The sequence below is a fragment of the Strongylocentrotus purpuratus genome, unplaced genomic scaffold (assembly GCF_000002235.5).
Source record: "Strongylocentrotus purpuratus isolate Spur 01 unplaced genomic scaffold, Spur_5.0 spur5_scaffold_15, whole genome shotgun sequence".
NCBI classification, from domain to species: Eukaryota; Metazoa; Echinodermata; class Echinoidea; order Camarodonta; family Strongylocentrotidae; genus Strongylocentrotus; species Strongylocentrotus purpuratus.
In genome coordinates, this window is record NW_022145600.1 from 1,646,007 (window position 1) to 1,659,550 (window position 13,544).

At 38.7% G+C, this 13,544-nt stretch overlaps 1 protein-coding gene across 1 annotated transcript in view; it reads left to right on the plus strand.

Annotated features, from left to right (window-relative positions):
- The first annotated feature begins 1,861 nt into the window (after positions 1-1,861).
- Positions 1,862-13,544, plus strand: part of LOC591947 (probable G-protein coupled receptor 83) — a 29,447-nt gene continuing 17,764 nt past the window's right edge. The window contains exon 1 of the mRNA XM_003729702.3: positions 1,862-2,368. The gene's annotated coding sequence lies outside the window, so the exon portion shown is untranslated. The remainder of the gene's footprint in view (positions 2,369-13,544) is intronic.

Consider the following 13,544-nt stretch of genomic DNA (forward strand, 5'->3'; position numbering starts at 1 on the left):
GGGAGTAGAATCAATATAACAGAGAGAAGAGATGGTGAGCATTGTCTAGAGGAAAGGTTTTCTTCTCTTTCATGCTATGCAGTTTGAAATATTAAGGGTTCATTGTCCGGTTCACGTATACAGGCAGAGTTTCGCATGTTTACATTTTGATCAAGATATGGCGTCAAACATTCTGAAAACGCCTTTTTGAATTTTTATTTTGAGAACAATACATCGAGGTACCATTTGTCTTAAGGCCGTGTCCATTTCCTGTGATTCTTGGATCACGCACGGGAGATTGATTGTATCCTCACGCGTGGTAGTGTTGACACTTGTTAAATATCCTTTAGATATACAGCCTTGATAACAAGTTCAAGAAGTGGTTTGTTAATTTTGCAGATGGTGACGTCAAGATATATGTAAGAAAACGCGAAAGCTTTCAAAAAGTACTCACCAATCGTGGGTATTTTTTCATTCCTCAGGCATGGGAGGGGGAGGGGCACTGATCTCAGTAGTTTGCTGAAATCCGTGGATTAGGGGAGGGGTCCCATCATGTTATTTACAAGTTCTCTTTACCTTCTCTATCTCCTTTTATATTTCTCTTCTTTATCTTCCCCTCTCCCTAGTATTCGATGAGGGGAGGTATCCCCGTGCATCCCGTATTTACGCTATACTAATGATAAAACAGATTATCCAGATTCTTTCGGTCACGACTGTCGGAGTATTCATTCACCTTTTTTCTTGACAATAGATAACATTTAAAACAAAATCGTCAAGGTCCCAGAAAAAATATAAATCCCCAAAACAGTTATAGTGTATTACTATAAATGTTTTATCTGATACTTACACCTACTGGCATCTGCAATTCAGATATGACATCATGGACAGTCTATACAATTCTAAAGACATTATATTCTTGATAATAAACAAATCATTTGTCCATTACAAAAATAATGAAATTGAATGACAATATGTGTGAGTCTGTGAGATGATGATGATGATGATGATGATGATGATGATTTAATGATTATGATGATGATGATGATGATAGTGTGCTACATTTAAAAATATTGAAAGATTTCGAAAGACATTGATGTTTACTTCGAGGTAGGTGTCTTTCAGTATTTCGAAAACTAATCATCGCGATAATTCAGGGCAGATTTTGCCTTCCGTGGTTGTCATAATAAACTGTGTTGTATATAAACCATTATATGCAATTTGAAGCTTGTCATCATGACTATAGGCTGTCTAAAAAAATAACTTACTTTGTTCGGTTGCTTTGTTTTCTGGCTACTAATAACACCATGAACTGTCCAAGATAAATGTTTAGTTGTACCTGAAATGTTCAAGATGCGTAATTGTCTAGACCCACACGTATACTATTCAGTTGTTATTTGGGCAAGCTGCCTTCATATTGTTTATACAACTCTCAGTATATAACAGAGATTCTCTTATTTTTGTTTTCTAGTCTACATACAATTCTGCTGATGATATCAAGACCACCTGCGAGTAGCTAGATTTCAATTAACTTAAAACAACACGCATTAGTTGTTGTCCACTTCAATTAGCATACAACGTTCTTTTTGTTTTTATCCGATGGATAGATTTAATTCTGTGGTTATGATCGCAAGCCTGTAGACATCAGCGCGACGCGTTGTGTCTGCATTCACGGGTCGTCGGGTCTATCTGGATCGAAGAGATTGACGACGCTGAGAACTCATACTTGACGCCAAGCGAGGAAACCCCTCCCCTCCTCCTTTCTCCCCGTACTGAGCCGCCCGCAGTACTCCTGTAACTTTGTTGTAACCAATAGGGTCTCGCCGTGCTCGAACACTGCACCAATAGGCGTGCAGCCCATCTGAGATGAGCGCTCGGCGTGAGGAGTGTTGAGTAGTAGCACTCACATACCAGGAGCTAAGGATGATGCTCGCAGTCCTATACCACTCCGCATCTTTTAGAATGTTTGCGAGTCATCGTCCCGCTCACCTGCTCTGCGATGTTGTTGTTTTAACCCATTATCATTTCAAGTCACATAATATTCTGTAACACCTAGCCGAGCTCTCCTGTACATGTCTTCAGTGCACCTCTCCGGCGGCGGAAACTGATGGTGGGATACCTTACGCCATTCACGCTACGGGCAACATTCTACTCAGAAAACTTTCGCGTAGATTCTTTTTCTCATCATCACCGAGGGGGGTATTTTTCGTCGCGATCGATGTCAAAGGAGCCGTCGATGCCCGGGACGTCAACGAAATCGACGTTGTTCTCCAAATTGTCTTGCCAGCAGGACTCGATCGAGTAGGATGTAACCTGGTTATTTATGATGTCCCCCAGACATCAAGGCGGATAATTGTTCCAGTTGGATTTCGGTTGACATACATCTAGGGCGGTAAGTTCGGGTCAACTTTTACTATACTCTTACCCTTTTTCAAATATTAGAATAATAATAATTGTGTTTCCTTAAGCTATTGGGATTTCCATTTTGTAGGAATTGACCTGTTATTATGAAGTAATTCCTTGAATGCTTCAAGCACTTGGCTAATGTATCATCTCTCCCACTTTGACCACAGAATACTCAATATTTTGCTGGTAACTTGAGTAATGTTAGTTCCATTAGTAATACTGATTTTTCTTGAAGAAATTTTGATTTGTGTACAGCGCTTTGAAACTTTTATGTCACAAGCGCTATATTCATTTTTCGTATTATTATTATTATAATTATTATTATTATAAATAATAGTGTAGATGAAGGAGATGGTTACTTGATATTGATAGAAACATAGAGAGAGAGAAAGAAAGAGAGAGAGAGAGAGAGAGAGATGCCATAATACTGGCCCCTGGTGGAAGTACTTTGTCATGGTCCTTGTACAGGCTAAACCAGGGACATGTATATAAAGGCACATGGAAGCCAGGGTAAAAGTGGACATGTCGGTGGTTTCACCAGGGAGAGATCTTCCGACTCCCTGCTTTGAGCATCCCCTGGAATTGATATGTGCGCATTATTAATAAGCTATGTATTACAATGTAGAGAGAGAGAGAGAGAGAGAGAGAGAGAGTAAAGCAAATAGAGAGAAGGATAACAGCAAGAGGAGAAGGAGAGAGAAGGCGGGAATGGAGGAAGAAGTGTTGTAAATATTAGTAAAGGAAACGAAGGAAAAAGTTACATGGACAACTTTACACTCGATAGTAAAAAGAAATGTATCATTCCCAAACCAACAAGCATTAAGTCATCCATTCCAAATAGTTTTTGTTTTTAATATTCAATCAAGAATGTGACAGGGGATACCGGCCGCAAGGCAGATTCCATCAGTCATTCGATTTCCTTACCTACAACAACATTTTATACACGATGATATTCTCTCCGTAAAGAAAAACATATGGTTGGTTTGTTAAAGAAAATAACAATAAGTCTCGTAGACATGGAAGTATCAATATAAGTTCAGACTGGATACAAATAAATAATCTGCTGAAAAGATGGGATCCGTTTATAAACAACGAAGAAATCAAGAAAGTACGTAGTCCATTACGTAGTCAAATCGATGGTAGGATAACAGATCTTGAGGGTTTTTGCTTACAATTTCCTCCTGAGCAACATATATTCTTTAGCAATTGTCTTTCTTTTTCGAGATGCAGACGCAGTTCTGTTATCTGAACTTTAATAGCAGACTGCAAATGGATAGGAGGAGAAATAATATGCCAGTTTCGAGTTTGGTCTTGAAACAAAAATGAAGTAAACATGCTACAATTACATATATTTGAGACTGCCTTTGTAAATTTCGGACGTTTGAAATTCGATCCCATGAATTTAAAGGAAAAACTAACATACTTAAAAATACAGAGTGGCAGTTGGTTGTGCGGAAAATGTCTGAGTTGGGATGGGGTGGTCACAGACCGTTAGGTGAAAGATAAAAAAATAAATACTGATAATCTGGTGAATAGTATGCACTATTCTCATTCGCTTCATTTAGTGATGCCTCAAGAAATAACACAAGTGTTATACATTTTATGTAGATCTTGTCATATTACAAAATGGTGTACAAGTAGATGGAAAATTGATTGTAAACGATTTCCGCCCAATGTAGTGAACTTTATTGGATAACTTGTTCAAGTTCATAAAAGTTTCCCGCGATAAATAACTGAATATTAAATCCATCTGTTTGCAGGTTCCTTCCTGCATTAGTTTGTATTCTTCACCAGTGTCTTTCCATCCTTAAATTTTAAAGCCCAACAGAGAATATATGGATGCCCAGTGCGGCCCTACTAACATGGGAGAGGGCACACGTGCTACCTAAAACGTAGTCAGAGTCAAAGACATCGTAAAGACTATACCTGCTGTCGACATGATACCATATATAAAATTCTCCAGCGCACGACTGTTCCTAGGCAACCATAACGCCGGGTTACAGGGGTTAACATATGTTATGCGATGTATAAAATATTTGTTTTTTAATTCTCTTCAGAAATGTTGGAGAGAACAGAGAGCGAAATGAGACAAGGGAAAAGAGACGGGATGGTTTGTTCGTTGAATCATAAGTCGCTACAACATAAAAGTTGATGCGGAAAGATATAAAACTAGAATGATATTCTAAAAAATCACAGTCGCACAGATAACGTTGTCCAAATGTTTTTAATGCTTAGATTTGCTAATCATTTCACACCGTAAACTAGTAAGGACATGAAGTTCGAAATGTTTTTTTCTTCTCCATTTGCTGTCTGCCAGAATGCGTAGGCAAATATTGTACATTTTGAATCTTGTCAAAGATATAAACGGCAACATATTAATGAAGGAACAACCGACGAAGCTTCAAATAATATACACGTATAGCCGCGATATTGTACATAATTATGTGCATAGTGAAATGACTGAATTATGACAGACAAAATAATCTTTGTCTTCAGAAGAAAATGTAGACGATGATAGAAATAAATTGTACCCCGATTGGCATGGGGATAGTGATCTAAAGATTTTTTTTCTCGGATGTCCACATAATCGATATTCATTCACGAAACCCTAATACAGGTGTTGATCAAGTGTTGTGCGATGGGGAGAGGGGGGGGGGGGGTTCAAGAGAGAGATAGCGTGAGAGAGAGAGAGAGAGAGAGAGAGGTCGCATCTAAAATAATTTGCTAAATAAATATAAAGTTTCACGCTTCTTTTATTTCTCAAAACTGAAAGAGCAATCTAATCCATGTAATTAATTCATTTGTATGAAAGCAGGAAGATGAGAGAACTGAATGGCAAAAGTTTGAAATAAATCGGACCGATAATAAGTGTTTGTGAAGTTCAAATTGGCAGTTTGGTCAGTGGATTCTGACGACGTTTAATCGTGGATAACTCTCCCGTACACAAATATCATTAATTTGGGCCTTTCTCCTTTAATAATGCCTTCTCTCTTGGGACACTACTCAAAATATTTTATGGATAGCATATTATTATAGGTCCTTTAAAGAGAAAGTCATGAGTCATACATTGTTGAACATTTTTAGTCATTTTCTCCTGTAATTAAGGGAGGGGGACAGGGGCGGTGGCTCCATTCAGAGTCGCCTTATTATGGGAGGTGATAATACAGTATCGAAACCGTATTTAGAACCAGGATCATATACATGTTTGATCTGTGTCAGTCTAATTGTCACTGTACCTGTCTTTCTCCTGTAGAGGCATCAGATTATCTTATTTGTTCATCTTACTTTCCAAAAACAAGGTACGTCTGTCGTCCACAGCGTATCGTTTTCTCACCAAATCCTCTCTACATGGAACGATGCTAAAGCCTTTATACTATCGGCCTCATCCCGGGTAGTACCTGGCCGGGCTGTTTCTTCTAGGGGCACCGCAAGAGGGGGTTTGTGGTGATAGATCCCGCGTCCATTGTATCCATAGAATTTCAAAATCGAAACGAAAATTAGTGGCCGTTTTTTTGTCGGCAAATTTAAAGGTGAAATTCAAAGGAGATCACAAATATGTCAACTAATGTATCATTAGAAACTGGTAAGCTAACAGATGGCCATCGGACAAGTTTTAGGTCAACTACATATCGGGTGATTTATAAAAATACAAGTACACCCACCTCCATAGCAACTGGGATATACGAGAGATTCGCCGGAAAAATAACGATGTTTTAATGACGTCACTACATAGATCAACACTGCAACACGACATCCCATAGAGAATGAACATAATTGCAAAGCTATTATTTCTCAAATTATAATGGGTTTAGTGTATATAAATGTAATGGCATGTCAAACCATTCAAAAGGGGATATGACCCGATTCTGATAACTAAAATCTTTTGCTTGTAAATACGCAGGATATGAGTTAATTAACAATCAAAGAAACCAGACTTTCAAATTGAAAACCCCCCGGAATGATATTAAGGACGGCATTTGTTCCCTCTTAAAACGCCGAACATACCCCGGTGTGTGCAGCTGAATGTACAATGGCGTCTTATTTTGTTTACAAGCGACAGATTCCTTTATTTTTGTATCGCTGCATTTGTCATCAAAATAAAAACATATACATTTAGCCTGACGGTAGTGAAGTAAGAGAAAGAATTTAAGAGAAGATGAAAACACAGGACTGAAAATGTGTGAGATGTCATGGGACATCGTCTGCTTGTGCAAGTCATGTCCATACTGTGATCTCACACATCTCAGCAGCGTTCGGAGAGCTCTTCAGGTGCTATGCCGGGGCTGTATTTAAGCGTTTTGTAATTTATAATAATCATTACTTCGAATGTTTCCAAGCATTGAATTTTGATAACCTTGTCGAATCAAAGTTTCAACTTTGCAATAATGAAAATAAATTTAGTTTTTAAAATCAATGAATGTCTACTTTAAGAATCTCAAGACGTTCTTTTCTGCTCGATTAAATGTTACGGCTACCTTGTCGCCAAATTTGACCGACACCCCTCCCCCACCCATTCAAAACGTTCTCGCGACGCCCCTGTCCTCTTTCCTGGTAATAGGACATGGAGTATTTGCAATTAGTTGTCCGTGATCCGACAGGTCCGGTTCAACGTTTTTTGTTGCTGTTACTTTGTATTATCATTCGAGGCGTGGTGTTGGCAACAATTGAGAAAATGGCGAAAGTGTCCAATATCACTACGTAAACATTGCGTTCTTCAATACCGAAGTAAGTTTTTCACAATCTAGACTTTAATCTAAAAGCCAGCATTTAAAACAACCAACTATATTTAGCTTTACACAAAGTGCTCTGTCAAAAGAGCTTGCATCAACTAGCATCAAAGAAAACATCAGTTTTAATATCTTTTACTTTCTTTAACTGGTGTTGGACTTTCATTTTAAAAGCGTTCGGACCACTGTTGAGCCGGAAAATTAGGGCACAACAACGTGTTAATTTTCTCCGCTACACTGAAGTTCTCGTGTCACATCAATCATTTCAGTTTGAGTTAACGAGGTCTACGAGGATCATTTTTCGGTCGACACTTGTCAAGATGCGCAATTTGACGTCATCACATTTATTGACATCATAGTTATAGCCTGGTGTCAAGACTTAACAAGCCCTTTAATTCAAATAAATGATTTTAAAGGAGACTGGCTAACCTGAAAAGACAATTACTCTGAAAGAAAGAGTGGCGAAAGTCTGAAGGAAATCGGACAACAAATAGAGTTTCAAAAGTTGTAATCACTACATGCATGCTGGGCACTTTAGTTTGCTGTGACGTAGTGTCGGACATCTTTCCCCTTTTGGTTCAGCACACAGAATGACTAAAGTATCAATTCTAAAATGTATTACTCCTGAGGGTCTATCTCTCTTTAGGCGATCTATAATAATATGCTATACATAATTTGTATTGCATAAGGGAGAAGACACCTAGAAGAAGAACATAAATTAATGATAGTGTACAAGACAAACATGAGAGTTGTCCGTAAATACGGTACAATACCCTTACCAAATTGCCAATTTGAGATTTTTATAGATTTAGTGATCTCATATTTCAAACATTCATTTCTCTCATATTACTGGTCCGATTTATTTCTATCAATTGCCAGTCTACTTCTCTTATTGTTTCTACTGTCATACAAATTAACTTATCATGCAGGTGGGCTTTCCCTTTAACTGCGTCTAGAGTTTATCAATAGTATCGTCTCTCTTATAATCTCTTAGATGAAGGTACAGCAGATAACACGTCTTTACGCGCTCAGGAGTAGGCCTTAAGACTCCGCATTAAGTGAAAGTATGCCTAAGCTTTTATGGATAGGTAGGTACATAATTTATTTCGTCTGGAATTCAGGCTACATGATCGTACCCAGTCGATGAAATAAAACCCTATACGATTGGTAATTGAAGTCAATCGATTATTGGAAAGAAAGTTCTCTGAGTGTAAGGGAATAACGCCGAAAGGGGTAACCGTTTCTTCCCGGGATAACTATTTTAGCGGCTACCGTGTCTAATATTTGAAGGGTTTTTGTAGCGGGTGACGTTTATTTTATACTCTCCTTTTCTCCGCAAACGACCATTGAGAGGAAACAAAGTGGAAGGTAATAAACAAGAGATGAGAAAGGGAGAGAGGGAGAGAGGGAGAAAGAGAGAGAGAGAGAGAGAGAGAGATGGGAGGGGGCATGGAGGGAGGGAGAATAAAAGTAAAAATGCATTATTCGATTCAATTCAATTCAGTTGAATTTAAAAACTAAATAATTAAAGAGGTTATAATGTAAACACAAGGATAATGTTTGGGCTAATGTTTATTTGCAATTATAAAAGAAAAAAAAGAATGACTTTTGACTTGATTATTAATAAAGTTAGTTATTAATAAACAAAAATCAGTTATTCTATGCAGTCCAAATTTCTTTAGAGCAAAATGCATTAGTTTTGCCTCGACCTTGTTTGTTTGTTCGTTTGTTTGTTTTTATTTCTGTCATATAATAAGATTATCTAATGAAAAGAAAAAAACAAAAATAACAAAAATTATAAACCGATACATAATATAAAGTTTGCATAAGCAAGAAAAATCACATGGCAATAATTGAAAAACAATATTAGGAACGAAAGAATGTATAACGAAAAAAAGAGAAACAGACGGCTGGATATCCTATTTTCAGCTGCACCTGCATTTTATAGTGCAGCTGGTCTTTCATTGGGACCAGAAAGATACAGACAAAGTAGAAGTAGTAGAAAAAAATATATATTAAGGTCTCACGGTATTCATTAACGTAATTGTGAAAGAGATCGTTAGTAAATAAGGACAGAGATGTAACATTTCGAATAGGTTGGGAAATGCTATTGTAAAGCTTAGCCCCCGTGTAGTAAAAAGCGCGGTTGCATTTGTTTGTTCGGGTTTGGTAAATGAAAGAGACTGTACCGTATAGCTGATAAAGTATTGGGGTATGAAATAGGTTTACAGTTAACAAATTTGGCATCATGTATATTGACGATTTTAAACCTTGACTTCGTTCCTCCATTTTTGTGTGAACAAGGTTTATCTTTCAGACACTTCGCTAGTTGAAAAGTTTATCCTTAGTTTGGGTGGTTTTGAAGTAGAGTGAATGATTTCATAACGAGAAAAATAATTGATGGAAGACATGAATATCATTCCCTCTCTCGCCACCATCCAGGGAGAAGGAGTTCAACCACAAGATCATCGTCAATATTCACCTACTTGTTGTCTTTCCATAGTTTTCGGAGGTCAACCACCAGATCATTGTCTATACAGGTGTTATGAGCCTCACAAGGGGGTAATTAAGCACAGACAGTGTTTGGCATGTTTGGCGGATATATTCTTCTCTCCTCGATCATCAAATAGAGACATTAACAGAGTATGTAAAGCATTGAAACTAAATCCCAAACTGCTGAGAAATTTAGACAAGAGGGAACGAGAGAAGTTCCCAATAATGACGGTTATGTTACAAATTAAGTGACATAGAATCGCTTGTTTTGATTTGAGACGGCTCTTACAAGTTTTTACGCTTCTCAGTATAGTCTCTATATACTCAGTAAGTTTTGGCACAGACTCAAACCTAATTTCACGACTGCCAAATATAAAATGCCAAAGGATTTGTTTGAAACGCAGTTTTCAGAGTTAGAAATCAAGTTTTGTTTTATTAATTTGTAAATGACTTGTCTGTTTATACTTTCAACCCAAATAAGATGTTATCTCATGAAAAAGATGATGAATACAAAGTAAAAACTGACACAAAACGCGTTGCTCTAAACTATTTCGCCCTTTCCTACGAGTTTAAAGAGGCATGTTCCCCGTATTCCAGAGGGCGTTCAAAATACGTACCCGATGGCGGACGGTGCTAGCTGCCTATTGACACCAACAGAATACGGCTCTTACGCAGATGGCATGTTCCGAATGCCCGGACAATACCGATTATCGCATACATGTGCCGAAGTAATGCCAATCGCAGTTCGGCTCTAAGATTCGGCTGCTGTTTCCGCCCACTTTCGTGACGTCGCGATCGTCAGCGATCAGCTGGCTTGGCGAAGGCAGGCCAGGCCGCGCGTACTTTGATTGACAGCTGTATGCAAATTAGAAGTCGATCTTCGGAACCAAGATGGCGATGACTAGAGCAGCGATAACTACACTGGCGGGAACGTGCCACTTTAATGGAGGAAGGGGTTGTAAGTCATAAATAATAATAAATAATTTTTAAAGATGAATTCGTAACATCGAAGCTTTCATATGAAGCATGTCTTAATATTGTCTCTAATCCGTGAGAATCAAATACATTAAAGTTGTTCGTTAAAAATTCATTAATGAAAACGTGAGAGGTCTAGAAAAAAAAAGGATTTCAGTAGTTAAAAAAATGACGTTTTCACTACATTAGACAATAACATCGTTTAAATGAACAGGTGAAACCGATTTCAGGCCACTTGCGCATCTGCCTACATGATACAAACTAATCGTATAATAGGCTTACGGCAAATCTTTGAAAAGAAAAATATTTTTAGATTGATATATCTATAAATAAAACTCTCATGAAATTAATGGTTGTTAATTGCGTCTGAATACGTACTCATGCTTCAAAACAATATCGATGCCAACATACATGTATGTCTAAACACTGAAGGGAGAATATGGGTGCTTTTAATTTTCATCATTATCACCCCCATCACGAGTTCCTTTCTCTCCCCCCCCCCCTTCTCTCTCTCTCTCGCCGTTAATCTTTCTGTCTTTAATTCTCCCTTTCTGTTTCCCTATGTCTCTCTCTCCCTCTCTCTGTCTCTCACACACATACGCACACACACACACACACTCCCTCTCTTTCTCTGGCTCTCTCTCTCTCTCTCTCACACACACATACACACTCTCTCTTTCACTGTCTCTCTGTCTGTCTCTCCCTCTCACACACACATAAACACACACACACACACGCATTCTCTTTCTCTGTCTCTCATTCTCTCTTTCTATTACCCACACCACACACTATCTCTCTCTTTCTGTCTCACACACGCACTATCTCTATATCCGTCTCTGTCTCTCTTTCTATCACCCACCCCACAAACACTATCTCTCTTTTTCCGCCTCGCTCTGTCTCTCTTTCTGTCTCACACACGCACTATCTCTATATCCGTCTCTGTCTCTCTTTCTATCACCCACCCCACAAACACTTTCTCTCTTTTTCCGCCTCGCTCTGTCTCTCTTTCTGTCTCACACACGCACTATCTCTATATCCGTCTCTGTCTCTCTTTCTATCACCCACACCACAAACACTATCTCTCTTTTTCCGCCTCGCTCTGTCTCTCTTTCTATCTATCATTATCTATTTCTTCATCACACACGCATTATCACTCTATCTCTCTCTTTCTCTGTATCTCTTTATGTCTCTCATTCTCTCTTTCTCTGTATCTCTTTGACTCTTTCTGTCTCTCATTCTCTCTTTCTGTCTTAATCACTATCTCTCTCTCTCTCTCTCTCTCTCTCTATACTTCTCTGTCGCTCTAGATATACAGTATCCAGTCTTGTCAAAGAAACATTCCTGCATTGAGGTGACCTAATAAATGACTTTTGTATTGATTTACTGGGCAGCGAGGTGCCCTCATACATAATATCATACCTTATCTCGTTCGCAAATTTGATTTTTTTTTTGTGTCTGTACGTGTGTACATGGAGTTCGATGTGTGGCGGAGTGAGGGAAGATGAGTCTTTTGTAGTGAATTCGAAAAGGTGACGCGAGAAAAAAGGTAAAAATATCAAAATGGTGCTGTGACTATTAAAAGGTTGAAAAACGTAGACTTAGTGTATGCAATCTAAAAGAACCTGGCCACTGCTTGGTTAGTGGAAATTCTTTCACGTTCTTTTCCCCTCCTCCTATATATCTTTTTCATCTTTTTTCATTTTTTGGCAAACCGATTGGAGCATGTGCCCCTGCCCCGTCCCCCGTACCTATGCCGCTGTATCTACTGACAGATGGTGCCTTCCTCAAGTATCTTGATCTGTCACTTCTAGCGCCATACGACAGAAGAAAGACTGGACAACCGTCGGCATCCAATCTTCAACATTTGGGATAAGATGTCATTTTTAGAGCAGGCAATCGAAATGCCGAAACAATGCTCATAGCTCTATATGGTTTTATTATCATAAACCAGTTGAAATTGTATCTGTATTTCATACTAATGTATTACTTGAAAACAGTAAAAGCAATGCTTTGGTTAATTATCCATACAAGAGTATACAAATACTCGAATTGGGGACATCGTTTGGTCTGTATGTTGACATGAATACTATAGTTATCTTTTTTATAAAGAAGTTTCCTTAGTTAGTAGTAGAACTTCTCGCTTATGGTTCTAAATAATGTGACTAAAATAGAGGAGAAGGCCATAATTTCGATTAATCCACCCCTCTTTCCCTTGGGCAATTGTGATAGCAATGATATAGTTAAATGACCAGAGTATTATCCGCTGAACTCGTGAAGAGTCTTCGATATTTTTCTGAAGTACAGTTCTTCAATCATTTCAATGATAATCTAATTTCTTCACAATTTTCTTGGTCGAGTGATTCTAAACACGCCGGCGAAATAGGTTCTGCTAAGTCGGAGATATGGAATAAGGAGCCATAAAAATAATATCACTCCCTTTTGGCATCTAAACCTGTCAGACACTGACTCGCTTTGTGGTTAAAATGATGACACGGTTTGATAACGGCGGCAAAGAGTTTTGGTCTTATCTTGGTCTGCTGCGCAAAGTTCAGTCACGTGCACATGGAGACGCACGGACAGCGGGACATCTCCACAAACATTTATAATGAACTTTTCTTACCGTCTGTTCACTATGTCCAAGATCCATCATATGGTCACAGTGTGCCTCGCGAGTGCCATAGGCGTACTGCAATCGCTATGTTCGCTGCGTATCTCCGCCGTTCGGTAGTCCCTACGGTTACGCCCCAAACTTGCAGTGGCGCCGGGCGTTTGTGACTGTAGTAAATTAAATAATACGCCATCCATTCTAACATGATAGGGACATTTGGTAAGTAAAACAGCTGTGTTATTGGGCCACCCCTCTGTGCGGTCATGGGTTGCGCGTAATTGAAGCAGCTTCCACTGAAGCCAAGCTTGTCACGCGCCCCGATGTTTAGATGCATGCTCAGAGTGACGGGACGTGACAGC